Below are 14,699 nucleotides of genomic sequence, written 5' to 3'. Positions count from 1 at the left end.
TATTCATGTATGATTAATAAATGCATGTAGAATCAGCACATTCAGTAAGAAGATTATTTAAAGAGGAATTCCTAATTAGAAAACAATTAATCAATTGGCGAATAAATTTCACTAAATAGGAAGTGCTCTTGACAGGAAACATAGACAATCATGTATACTACTTAATTATTTATTTTTTATTTACTCGTCGAGTTCTGTAGGACCAAATTAAGGAGCAAATCTCCAAGGTCATGGAACATGTCAGTACATGAAATTACAACATAAACGTAATAACAGATAAAAATAAATGTTGATAAAAATAAATGTTCATGAACCTTAAAAAGTCAGGCCATAAGTTTAAGTAAACGCTATCAGCAATACAATAAAAAACAGCTTAAATTTTCAAGGAATTCCTCGACAGAATAGAAGGAGTGACCCATGAGGAAACTCTTCAGTTTCGGTTTGAAAGCGCGTGAATTACTGTTAAGATTCTTGAATTCAGAAAAAGGTGTGGAGTTCGTCATGCTCTGGAAAGTACTCCAAGAAAATCAGTTCAACATCTTTCTCATCAAACTTAGAACTAACATGCATCTAGAAATTGCTGCCATATCTCAGAGGGAACTGCAGAGTGTTATGAGCAATTTCCTAAGCAGGTGTCAGAAATGCTAGAACAATGAAGCAAGGCTGTTCCAGCATCTCTGTGCTTAATATATGTGAGTAATGTAATTTTCTTTTTAAGAGTTTATGTTATGTATGTTAGAAATAACTTAAGTGACAAACTGCATACCTCCTGTCACCCACTCAGCAGCCAGCCAGTGGCACACCACTAAAGTGGTTGCACTAACAGTTGATCATCCTGTATGTTCTTTATGTGAGAGTTCTGGATAGTTCTGCATCCATGGTTACTCCTAGATACTGTGACACCCCCTCTACTGATAGAGTATCATTGAAAAGCTTAAGATTTCAGTATGTGTCTTGGATATGCTACCTCACGAATGGTACTACACAGTTTACCTGAGACTGACCCTTTGATCCTGATTGCTTTGATCATAGTGCTTTGTGGCCATTGTTATTGCAGTACTTGTAATTTTGTCACATTTTCTGTACATCCCTGGCCAAGTAACTCTTGAATTTAACTCTTTGAGGGCATTCACCACTAGGTTCCATGGTAGGACAAAATCTCTCCTTGCAGATTACCCTCTGGTAGTGTTGAAACTATTTGCTCTTTCATCATCATGGTTTCTACCTTTTGTCTACTCAGCATGGTCTTAATCCTCCTGCATATAGTGGTCTTAATACCATGCTCTCCTGCAGGTCTAATTGTGGATTTGAAGGTCATATTGTTAAAAGTCCTCTCAATATCCGGGAAGATGCAGAGAGCAATTTCGTGAAAGTGTAGAGCTTTTCGCATTTTCTCCATCAAGTTAGTGAAGTGCTGCATCACATGATTTATCCGGTTGGTTTTCATGTAGAGGAACCTTACTTAACATGCTTTCCCTAAAATGCTCATTAACCAGTTTTTCTAGTGACTTTAGAAGAAAGGAGGACAGACTGATTGGTCTCAAGTCCCTAACCTTGCTGTGATCATTCCTCCATGGCTTCAGAATGAAGATAACCTTCACTGATCTCCTCACATTAGGACTGACTCCTGCTGTTAGGCTGACTCTGAACAATCTGCATAGTAGTCTAATTAATCCATCTTCTGCTTGTTGCAGTAGAGCTGAAAAAATTCCACCTGGGCCTGGTGTCTTTAACAGTTGAAATACTCCCAATATCCACCAGATTTTCTTGAAATCGGCACGTTCTCTGTGCTCCTGTTGATTACCTGTAAATCACTACCTCACAGTGACTGAATCTTAGTCTGTGTTATCTGCTAGAGTGCATAGAGGGAAGTGAGTCTTATGGAGCACATCCAGTGCCTCATACACTGTCTTTGTATACCCACTAACCTCCTTCCCCCTAGAGTGCCTCATGGATTTGTTGGTATTCTGGCTCTAGCAGCTGTTCATTCCACCTCCTCGCAGAATATCGTCCAGGATGGTAGTTTTGCTTGCTGAATAGCAAGGTTTTGTTTAGCAAGTGGGTCCTGATATTTTGCCCATTGTTTGTTCTTTCCTTCTTGCAAAGCTCAACAACCTACTTACCTGCTTCATTTACAAATGTAGGTTAATGTCCCACCAAGATACATTCCTGCAATTCTTGGTGATTGGACACACTTCGTGTGCCATTTCCTCAAGATCTACTGGATCTCTTATCAAAGTTTGAACTTCAGATAGGATTGCAGTGAGCCATGGTCTGTTTAGCAGCCGGCCGGAGTGGCCGTGCTGTTCTAGGCGCTGCAGTCTGGAGCCGAGCGACCGCTACGGTCGCAGGTTTGAATCCTTGCTCGGGCATGGATGTGTGTGATGTCCTTAGGTTAGTTAGGTTTCATTAGTTCTAAGTTCTAGGCGACTGATGACCTCAGAAGTTAAGTTGCATAGTGCTCAGAGCCATTTGAACCATCTGTTTAGCATCTTTTTCAGCCCCGGGCTTAATATAGATGTCAAGTAAGTAGAGCTCCTTCGCCTCTTGCAATTTTTAATGTAACTACCCGTTAGGATGGACCAAAAAGTTATTGCAGTTACTTTTTCCCTTCTTCTATCTCCACCCCTACTCGAGATCTCTAAATTACTCTCCAGTAGGTACTTACCTGTGCTGTTGGTGTCCCTCGTGCCAGGTTTTGGGCATTGGCATCACAACCAACCAACAGTTGTTCATTCAGCTGCAAGGAGCTGTCTACTAGCCTCCTCACTTCCTGGAAAGGAGGAGTACTGTCATCATAAGGAAGGTAAGGTGAGACCAATACAAACTCCCTTGTGCTTCCTTCCTCACATTGTTTATCCTGATGCTCACTAAGTGCCTGTAACAAAAGTTCACTGTTGGCATTAAGAATAAAATGTATGGTTGATATAAATGCCTCTTTTGTTTGTTTGTTTTAATATACACTCCTGGAAATGGAAAAAAGAACACATTGACACCGGTGTGTCAGACCCACCATACTTGCTCCGGACACTGCGAGAGGGCTGTACAAGCAATGATCACACGCACGGCACAGCGGACACACCAGGACCCGCGGTGTTGGCCGTCGAATGGCGCTAGCTGCGCAGCATTTGTGCACCGCCGCCGTCAGTGTCAGCCAGTTTGCCGTGGCATACGGAGCTCCATCGCAGTCTTTAACACTGGTAGCATGCCGCGACAACGTGGACGTGAACCGTATGTGCAGTTGACGGACTTTGAGCGAGGGTGTATAGTGGGCATGCGGGAGGCCGGGTGGACGTACCGCCGAATTGCTCAACACGTGGGGCGTGAGGTCTCCACAGTACATCGATGTTGTCGCCAGTGGTCGGCGGAAGGTGCACGTGCCTGTCGACCTGGGACCGGACCGCAGCGACGCACGGATGCACACCAAGACCGTAGGATCCTACGCAGTGCCGTAGGGGACCGCACCGCCACTTCCCAGCAAATTAGGGACATTGTTGCTCCTGGGGTATCGGCGAGGACCATTTGCAACCGTCTCCATGAAGCTGGGCTACGGTCCCGCATACCGTTAGGCCGTCTTCCGCTCACGCCCCAACATCGTGCAGCCCGCCTCCAGTGGTGTCGCGACAGGCGTGAATGGAGGGACGAATGGAGACGTGTCGTCTTCAGCGATGAGAGTCGCTTCTGCCTTGGTGCCAATGATGGTCGTATGCGTGTTTGGCGCCGTGCAGGTGAGCGCCACAATGAGGACTGCATACGACCGAGGCACACAGGGCCAACACCCGGCATCATGGTGTGGGGAGCGATCTCCTACACTGGCCGTACACCACTGGTGATCGTCGAGGGGACACTGAATAGTGCACGGTACATCCAAACCGTCATCGAACCCATCGTTCCACCATTCCTAGACCGGCAAGTGAACTTGCTGTTCCAACAGGACAATGCACGTCCGCATGTATCCCGTGCCACCCAACGTGCTCTAGAAGGTGTAAGTCAACTACCCTGGCCAGCAAGATCTCCGGATCTGTCCCCCATTGAGCATGTTTGGGACTGGATGAAGCGTCGTCTCACGCGGTCTGCACGTCCAGCACGAACGCTGGTCCAACTGAGGCGCCAGGTGGAAATGGCATGGCAAGCCGTTCCACAGGACTACAACCAGCATCTCTACGATCGTCTCCATGGGAGAATAGCAGCCTGCATTGCTGCGAAAGGTGGATATACACTGTACTAGTGCCGACATTGTGCATGCTCTGTTGCCTGTGTCTATGTGCCTGTGGTTCTGTCAGTGTGATCATGTGATGTATCTGACCCCAGGAATGTGTCAATAAAGTTTCCCCTTCCTGGGACAATGAATTCACGGTGTTCTTATTTCAATTTCCAGGAGTGTAAATCAAATTACCTCCAATTTCTTTGATATCTGATGTGCTCCCTTTGTATAAACAGTGTTCCTGGATTAGCGCCATCTCCTGTCTTCTCATAAGATGACTGAAGATAGCAGTTATCCCCATACTGTGCTGCAGGTTTATCTAACACTTCTAGCTACCAGCTAGCTTACATGGTTGCTTCTGATATCTTTAATTACCCTGACAGTAACATGCAAGAACCCAATATACAGTTTCAAGTCCTGTTCTTGCATTGCCTTGAGGAATTTCCCACCAGCTTTCACTACTATGGTTTGGCTGCCAGGTACAACCTTCCAGTTGGTTACTCTCCAGTATTTGTTGAGACCTTGTATTTTTTCATCCTTACTTTCTCCAACAGAGCCTGTAGAGGAACATCCTTAAGAAGTTTTGGTACACAAATTGATATGTTCGCAGTCTTGAAGAGTTCCACTATCTTGAACAGCAGCTTTGCCTCCTTCCACAGAGACATCTTTGGTGCCATCTCCTTCATCAATCCACTGTTTCCATCTCCTCACAGACAAAGATTAGAGCCCATTTGTCCAGATAGATCATGAATATGGGGCCTAGAATGTTGTGTCCCGACCCCACCCCCACCCCTCCACCATCTCAAAGAGAGACACCCGAACTACTTAGCTCCTCTTCCTACAAGGTAATGTTGACCAGTGGATATCCCTTCTGGATAACTGTCATCCTAAAAATTGAGACTGCCATGCTACAGGTTTATTTCCCTATTTCATGTAGTGCCTTTTTCTGGATCCAATTATCCTAAAAAATAGCAGTGCTACACTCCTCTCTTGTTCCTTTGCTTCCTGTGTGGGAGGTGGAAGTGGTCTGTTTACCCACTTCACTCTGTGGCAACCCTTTTTTAATTTGATGTCTTACACTGAAGTCCTTTTAATTATATCCATTTATGTTTAGGAAACATTGTTTGCCTTCTCTCTCTTTATGTCCTCTGAGAAGTTTCCTCTTCTGGGCCGCAAACAGGGATCTGATCTTGAATTGGTCCAACTTCTCAGTAATATTTTTCCATTCTTGGACTAGTCTGTCAGCTGATCCAGGACCAGAAATGGATTCCATTGGTTCCAACCCTGATGTTTGGGTTTTTGAGGTATCATCAAATCCCTCAATATTTGTATTGTTTTTTGTGTACTCCATTTAGCTTCCAACAAGAATTGGGGATATATTATGCCAACACCAGACACACCCCGTGCCATTGTAAAGCTTATTACTCACAGAGGTCAACCGGTTTCCCTGAGACTCTGCTCATGGCATATCTTTTCATGTTCCACTATAGGAATGGATGTGGGAAGAGAAAGGGCATTGTGGTACAACTTCATTGGTTCGTAAGCTGAGACCTCTCCGGCATGGGAGACCCTGCCAGTAGCTACATTACTGTTAGCATAGCCCTCAGCTTCATACAAACACACAAACCTCTATGCCTGCACAGTTAGTGCTGTGATAAAGTGGTGTCCCCTGGAGAGGACTGTCATGCTTTGTGAATGCTCCTACAAACTGCTTGGCCATGTGTTTTTCAGCAGCATACTCAGGCCCTCTTTGATTCTGTGACATAACATCTATAGGCTCTTTCTGTCGCATGTGGTGGCTTCACCCCACACTGGACTCTCATAAGCAGAGTGTGTATACAGTTCTGTAGCCCTAATCATTTATGTGTTGTCATTTCCCTAACCTGTGGAATAAATTTCATTTTAATCACGTTTCCTTGGTCTTGCAATTTTCACAAACAATAGTGTATCAGGTCCCAATCAGAAGAGGTAAGGTCATCCACTCCACTGTCTCAGTTCTCCAACATGCCACAGTGATGCAGATCTCTTACATTCATCTTTCCATGATTTGTGAAGGTAGCTTCATCAGTAAAATTCCATGCATCTTCTGCAACCCAGTCAATCTGTTGGTGAGCACACACTTACTATGGACAGAAGCTGCTTGCATGCAAAATGTGAACAACACTGGGCTGACTTATTCCAGGGGCACTCACAGTTAAGTAAAGTAAGCATTGTCTTTGGATGTAATATTATGATCATGTGCAGCAGCTGCCAGAGCAACTACTTTATTTGCTATTCTAATTGAAAGCTTGCTTCTTTCCCCTTTATAGTATTCCAGCATCATTCCAATAACAATTTTTTGCTCATTCACTGAATTGTCATTCTTGTTGGACACTGCCAGTATCCTTTGTGAGTATCTCAACCATTCTTGAACAATATTTCTGTGTTCTCTGTAAAGAAGTAGCATATGTAGTTTCTCTTTGTTTGTGAAAAGTACTTATTTTTTTTCAGACTAACCAGTATTCGACACACGTGAAGAACACCGACAGAATGAATGCTCCATTTTGTCTGTGCCCATTTTATATCAGTATTGCAGCAGGGCAACATTATTTTATGCTTAAGCATGATGATCTATTTCCTTTTTTGAGGATGAAATCATGAATGTCTGCATAAGACAGCAATTGGGTTTCATCCTCAAAACAGATAAATCCTAAGTTCTAAACATTGTAATTCTCTGAAACTAGTAAACAGATTTTTAGGAGTGAAATACCACTGAAGATTAGATCAGATTAGATTTACTTTTTGTTCCAATTGATCCATAGTGAGGAGATCCTCTGGGGTGTGGAACATGTCAGAAAACAAGAATACACAGTAAATACTTACAAAATAAGAACAGATATGCTATTGTGCCTTCCGCAGATCCCAAATTAAGTTGTCCTTATGCATGTGGAATTGATCAAAAATCAAAATCTTAAGCATATTTACATTTAAAAGCATATAAAATTTGTCATCATGTATTAAATGTTTAATACACTTATGTGCATACAATAATTCTTAGGCTATTATAGCCACACATCATCAAATAAAAAGTAAAATAAAATTAAAAAGTTTTACAACACTTATTTACAGTGATCACATTACTGCACAAAATTTGTAGAGAAGTCAGATTGTATGCTATATCACATAATGCAATATTATTAATAAGAAAGATGATGAGACTTACCAAACAAAAGCGCTGGCAGGTCGATAGACACACAAACAAACACAAATATACACACAAAATTCAAGCTTTCGCAACAAACTGTTGCCTCATCAGGAAAGAGGGAAGGAGAGGGAAAGACGAAGGGATGTGGGTTTTAAGGGAGAGGGTAAGGAGTCATTCCAATCCCGGGAGCGGAAAGACTTACCTTAGGGGGAAAAAAGGACAGGTATACACTCGCACACACACGCATATCCATCCACACATATGTGTGGATGGATATGCGTGTGTGTGCGAGTGTATACCTGTCCTTTTTTCCCCCTAAGGTAAGTCTTTCCGCTCCCGGGATTGGAATGACTCCTTACCCTCTCCCTTAAAACCCACATCCCTTCGTCTTTCCCTCTCCTTCCCTCTTTCCTGATGAGGCAACAGTTTGTTGCGAAAGCTTGAATTTTGTGTGTATATTTGTGTTTGTTTGTGTGTCTATCGACCTGCCAGCGCTTTTGTTTGGTAAGTCTCATCATCTTTCTTTCTAGATATATTTTTTCCACGTGGAATGTTTCCCTCTGTTATATTAATATTATTAATAAAATACACGTGTAAATCAGCTCTGCTAAGAAATTCATCAACGGAGCAGAAGGAGTTGGCCACCAATAAATCCTTTAGACTCTTCTCAAACTGATATTTATTGTTAGTTAACCAACCAATCCCCCCTCCCCTCAGCCAGTTTATCCTACCCTTTCCTGTTGAGATGTAGGCCATGCCTATTTTAATCCCACATACTGAGAGAATCAATAAGAACCACACCAATATGTGACCATACACACACAACTGAAGCAGCTGTTCCAACTCCAAGTTAACTCTCCTGACAGAAGAGTTCAAATGAGGTCAGTCATGGCATCTCAGAACAGATATATTTTTTTGAACTATGATACCAGCAACAGAAATTACTATAGTTCCATTTCAAAAAGCAAAGTTGGTAGCAATATCTTGATAATTAATATAGCTAAGAGAAGAGGTTATGCCGCCAATTCTTGTTTGTGTACTTCTCAGTGACCAGAGAGTTTTCTAAGTAGTTTTTGAGGTGGAAACAGAATTAAAATATCTTAAACAGTTCCAGAAATATTTTAGATGAACCGTTTAGCTGAAATGCACTATAGAAGTTATCACTTAAAAGGTACTTTTCAACTACCTTTCCAGATAAGTTTGTTTTAGTAACCTCTTAAATCTCCTCGGGCAATTTATTGTTCAATTTTATTCATTGATAGAAATGCTAGTTTGAATATTATGTTTATTCTATCTTGATGTTGGTTCTGTATAGATCTTGTTCCAGTATCATGGAAAGAGCTGTTTGTGGTATAGTCATACTTGCTGATATACGTAAATTAGTGGATCACTTCAATTTTTTCACTCCAGAGTTGCTATATATTTGTAATAATATTTAAAAACTTGTTTCATGTATTGCCCCATTCGCAATGAATAAACATAATTACGTTAAATGTCGCCATAAAAAGTTATGGGCATACAATAACAATGAATTTTGACAATATTCTGAGTATTTCAGCTGCAAATCTTTTCAGATTGGTCTAGATATTCCAGCCTTACATTACACCTACAGTTATGCAAGGCTTCTACTCTTTTTTTTTACCTCCTCCTTACAGGTCTTGCAAAGGTGAGAAAAAGAGCACAATGATATGTATTACAGAATCCAGAAATGCGGGCACAATCCTTTTTCCATGCTGACAAATGTCTCTCGTATGACTGGTAAATGAATATATGGAACTTGTAGTAACAGACTCCTACAGTTACATGGAGCTGTCACAGCTGTTAGAGATAGATCCCTACCTCCAGCCCTCACCATCAGTAGCACTGCAGTCTACAAGGTGTCTTTGCAAGAAGCACTCCGGGAAGAGGCCATGCACCCGGAACTCACGTCACATCACCTGGTGGGACCCTGTGACCTCCAACTGGCTGTAATCATGTGCCTGCTGTGCAGAGGACTCATTTTCTTGTGTACTAGCTTGATGGAATGTTACTGTATTGGCCACTATCTGTTGAAGACTTTTGCTTTGATCATGGACTACGTATGAACTTTAATACTGGCCAGCTATCTTCTGTTTTGTGACATTGAACATATACGTTATTGTCTTTACTGTATGTAAAAAGCCAAATAAACTATGCTCATACCTGCAGACTTATACAGAACTGATCAATGTGAAGTTAGAATAATAAGAGAGGCCCATAATATTAAACTGGGGTACATAAACAGTTAAAAATTAAGTGGGCCTGGTTTTATGAGTGGGTGAGAGTTACGTTAAGTTGAAAGGATGATTGGGTGCAGGCAAACAAAATTGTTCCCCCATTTTTTGTTTTCATTCCCCTGTTGAGGCAGGATAGAAGCAGTAAGTAATTGTTTCAGCTGTTCTGATTTTAAATATAACAAAATTGACACAGAAGCATTGAAATATTAACAAAATTCCTAGTCCATTAATGAGACGCAATTTAAAATTCCCACCACAATGTAATATCTGTAATTGGTACTCTCATTCTACCCCCTGTAAGTATAAAGACAACAAAGACCCTCCATCAAAATCTGAAGTTACTGAACCTTTGCCCCCCCACCCCCCACCCCCAACCACCCCCCAAAAAAAGAAAAAAAAATATGGCACAGCGCATTACATTCTAACAACTTGCTTCATCTAGATTCTACCACTGAAGATATAATCCATTTTGTCACAACTGTCCTCCATATCATTGATACTTTCGAGTGCTACTATATCATTCAACAAATCACAGTTGCTTCATTTCACTTTCTTCCACTTATATGCCCACTTCCAACCTACAATGTGCAGTATCTTGAATCATTCTGCACCTAAATCTCCACCAAAAACACCATCAGATTCTGTGCTATTAGCACAACCCTCACAAATTTACATCAACACCTCACCCGTATCCAACTTTCACTTTCTTCTTGATGATATCATGATTTCATTTTGCCCGCATGGCTACCATGAACTAGTATCCTCCACCAAACCTACAGAAACACTATCATTCATCATCATCATCAAACATAACATCGATACCACAATGATCACCTTTGAAATAATCATCTCTACAACAAAGAAGAAAATTTGTCAAGAATGGACCATAGCTTATGTTATGACGGCAGTTATCTTTAAACCACTGGTATAGGCAGAATTATATTTGGGCCATTTGCACTCCTCAACCCCCCCCCCCCCCTCACAAAAAAAAAACCTCGATTATTGTACCTAGGTAAATTTTTTGCTGTAGAGAAGAAAGTTGAACACTGAAATTTCTTTGTGATTGAGAGTGCAAACTTAGGAATCTGTTAATACAACAGTAAGCTCTTGAACAACCATTTCAGAAGACTAGTTTTCTGCTGTACAGTATGTTGCAGTTAATTTTCTTTTTTTTTTATGTACAAATTCTTTAGTATTTCTTTTATAAATGTATGTAAAATTTCATCTTCTACTGCAATGCAAACATTCCTTTTAATGCAATCAAAATATGTATATTTTATTGTACCATTCTGTCATTGGAAAACAAATAAGTTTATATTATTTAAAAATACTAATGATATTTTCATTGCAGATATGTTTCTTATGTAAGAAATTCAAGGGAAAACCATATAATATGCAAATAATCAGCAACTTAAACTTTAACCTTAAAACTGATTAATTTTTGTCCTATTCCTTCACAGCTTATAAGACTATATTGAAGACATTTTGAAGATGGTTAATTATTTCCTATCTTTAAACAACTTCTAATTCCTCCTTTAATAAAGTTAAACAAACTATCATAAAAGAGAAAAATTCAAAACATTTGTATATTAAATAATGTCTGATATTTATTAGCTTGTGTGTGTTTTTAAGATTTCTTAAATTGGAAGTAAACCTAGCATGCTTTAAGTGATAACATTCTGTATAATATCAGCTTAATACATCATGACAGTAATTTCATTAGAAAGGAAGGAGTTAGTGGTGTACTTGGTGTGGTTTTTGGTGTAAAATATCAGGCTGCATATGCAGTGACCTTTTATGAAGTTATCATAAAACAGATAAAATCAGTTATGGTGATTTTTATTCTAAGGATTAAGTTGATTGGCTTGCAACTTTTCGTGATATCCATGCAGTACCTGACACTCACTCTGTATACAGTGTGGATGGGTCTATCCCTTACAAAATAATTTACAAAGAGCATTCCAACACAAAAAATATTTTAACTACTTTCTTTCAAAGAAAATTGCAACAGTGATTCCTGAGTGCACTCTGAATAATGTATTTAGTGGTCAAGTTGGTGATGAAAAGAAAGATATTTATGTGGATTCCTCTTGTGGTTAAATTTGCAATCACAACTCAATTAAACACTTGATAGAACAAGTTCATACAGGAGCTCAACATCTCTTATATGAATAAGAAGTGACCTTTTTTAGAGATAACAGTATGGACAACAAATTAAAACTGATAATTCTGCATGAGTACCAAGATCTGATATTGTTCATATTGTTCACTGAGGTTCATTCTCTGGTTCAATACCGATTATACTTCATAGACCGGTATATTTTCAAAATAAAACAAGTTAACATGAAATTGTTCGATATTAGTCCCACTCCATCACAACAAATGGCCCACTGCAAAACTTTTATTATTAAAAGAATGGGTGGAAATTTAAAAAATTAGTAATTCAAACTGGGCTTCCAACTCTGATTAGCAACCTCAAAAACTTTAGAATCTACTTATGTGTAATTTAAATTCACTTTTTTTTACTTTATTACATCAGGTGGATTTTATATCCTGCATGACTCCCATTCTGCCACACTTCTACTTTTACTTATTTGCATTATACTAAATAACATTTCTACAATTTTATTGTACTAAAATTATATTTCGGGCTACAGAAAAAAGGTTCCTGTTTCACTTTCAATTAAATTTTGGAATGTGAAACAGGTTTAAATGTTATGCAAATGTCCCATAGTCACTTGAAATGGATCCTTTCTAGGTCTCTTTTGAGACAAATATTGAAATACACTACTGGCCATTAAAATTGCTACACCATGAAGATGACGTGCTACAGACGCGATATTTAACCGAGAGGAAGAAGATGCTGTGGTATGCAAATGATTAGCTTTTCAGAGCATTCACACAAGGTTGGCACCGGTGGACACACCTACAACGTGCTGACATGAGGAAAGTTTCCAACCGATTTCTCATACACAAACAGCAGCCTGGTGAAACGTTGTTGTGATGCCTCGTATAAGGAGGAGAAATGCATACCATCACGTTTACGACTTTGATAAAGGTCGGATTGTAGCCTATCGCGATTTCAGTTTATCATATCGCGACATTGCTGCCCGCGTTGGTCGAGATCCAATGACTGTTAGCAGAATATGGAATCGGTGGGTTCAGGAGGGTAATACGGAACGCCGTGCTGGATCCCAACGGCCTCGTATCACTAGCAGTCGAGATGACAGACATCTTATCCGCATGGCTGTAACGGATCGTGCAGCCACGTCTCAATCCCTGAGTCAACAGATGGGGATGTGTGCAAGACAACCATCTACATGAACAGTTCGACGACGTTTGCAGCAGCATCGACTATCAGCTCGGAGACCACGGCAGTGGTTACACCTGACGCTGCATCACTGACAGGAGTGCCTGCGATGGTGTACTCAACGACGAACCTGGGTGCACGAATGGCAAAACGTCATTTTTTCGGATGAATCCAGGTTCTGTTTACAGCATCATGATGGTCGCATCCGTGTTTGGCGACATTGCGGTGAACGCACATTGGAAGCGTGTATTCGGCATCGCCATACTAGCTTATCACCCGGCGTGATGGTATGGGGTGCCATTGGTTTCATGTCTCGGTCACCTCTTGTTCGCACTGACAGCACTTTGAACAGTGGACGTTACATTTCAGATGTGTTACGACTCGTGGCTCTACCCTTCATTTGACCCCTGCGAAACCCTACATTTCAGCAGGATAATGCACGACCGCATGTTGCAGGTCCTGTACGGGCCTTTCTGGATACATAAAATGTTCGACTGCTGCCCTGGACAGCACATGCTCCAGATCTGTCACCAATTGAAAACGTCTGGTCAATGGTGGCCGAGCAACGGGCTCGTCACAATACGCCAGTCACTACTCTTGATGAACTGTGGTATCGTGTTGAAGCTGCATGGACAGCTGTACCTGTACACGCCATCCAAGCTCTGTTTGACTCAATGCCCAGGCGTATCAAGGACATTATTACGGCCAGAGGTGGTTGTTCTGGGTACTGATTTCTCAGGATCTATGCACCCAAACTGCATGAAAATGTAATCACATGTCGGTTCTAGTATAATATATTTGTCCAATGAATACCCATTTATCATCTGCATTTCATCTTGGTGTAGCAATTTTAATGGCCAGTAGTGTACTAAAAAGAGTTTATTTCCTTTTGCACGCCTTAAACCTGGTGTTGTATGTTGCACATATATTTTGACAGCATGTGAGTAATGACTGTTGTAAAAAATATTTTAAATGTTGATAAAAATGATTTCTTGTGGATGATTATTTTCCTTGATCAGTAGTGCAATCTATTAATTTGTTGCATATGTGATTCTTCTTTTGTTTTTTTTTTGACATCCCTTCAGATTACAGTTGTTGTTGTCGTGGTCTTCAGTCCTGAGACTGGTTTGATGCAGCTCTCCATGCTGCTCCATCCTGTGCAAGCTTCTTCATCTCCCAGTATCTACTGCAGCCTACATCCTTGTGAATCTGCTTAGTGTATTCATCTCTTGGTCTCCCTCTACGATTTTTACCCTCCACGCTGCCCTCCAATACTAAATTGGTGATCCCTCGATGTCTCAGAACATGTCCTACCAACCGATCCCTTCTTCCAGTTAAGTTTTGCCACAAGCTCCTCTTCTCGCCAATTCTATCGAATACCTTCTCATTAGCTATGTGATCTACCCATCTAATTTTCAGCATTCTTCTGTAGCACCACATTTCGAAAGCTTCTATTCTCTTCTTGTCTAAACTATTTGTCATCCACATTTCACTTCCATACATGGCTACACTGCATACAAATACTTTAAGAAACAGATTACAGTACTAATTTAATTTCTCCAAACTAGTTTTTTGAAGACAAGCAATGTTGATGCTAAACACAAATTGATCAAAACGCTAAAAAATTTGAGTAAAAATACATCTTAATATGGAGGGTATGTTAAAGCATGTCTAAGTATGATTCAAAATGTTTAAATCAGTTCTGTTATTTTGAGCAGTGAATTATGCATTTAAACAATGGAATTA

The 14,699-nt window shown here is 40.6% G+C and overlaps 1 protein-coding gene and 1 long non-coding RNA gene across 3 annotated transcripts in view; one reads left to right on the top strand and one right to left on the bottom strand.

Annotated features, from left to right (window-relative positions):
• Positions 1-14,699, bottom strand: part of LOC126236846 (uncharacterized) — a 117,868-nt gene that overhangs the window by 14,975 nt on the left and 88,194 nt on the right. Inside the window, exon 3 of one of the 2 annotated variants that reach the window (XR_007544994.1) lies at positions 2,669-2,773. This is a non-coding gene — a long non-coding RNA (uncharacterized LOC126236846). Of the gene's footprint in view, positions 1-2,668; positions 2,879-14,699 lie in introns of those variants that run through there. The other variant, XR_007544995.1, reaches the window with a different exon arrangement.
• Positions 1-14,699, top strand: part of LOC126236845 (nipped-B protein-like) — a 101,144-nt gene that overhangs the window by 85,823 nt on the left and 622 nt on the right. The gene's annotated exons all lie outside the window — the stretch shown is intronic.

Source organism: Schistocerca nitens, chromosome 2 (genome assembly GCF_023898315.1).
Source record: "Schistocerca nitens isolate TAMUIC-IGC-003100 chromosome 2, iqSchNite1.1, whole genome shotgun sequence".
Taxonomy (NCBI): Eukaryota; Metazoa; Arthropoda; class Insecta; order Orthoptera; family Acrididae; genus Schistocerca; species Schistocerca nitens.
The sequence above is the reverse complement of the archived record's forward strand: the minus strand, read 5'-3'. Positions and strand labels throughout refer to the sequence as shown.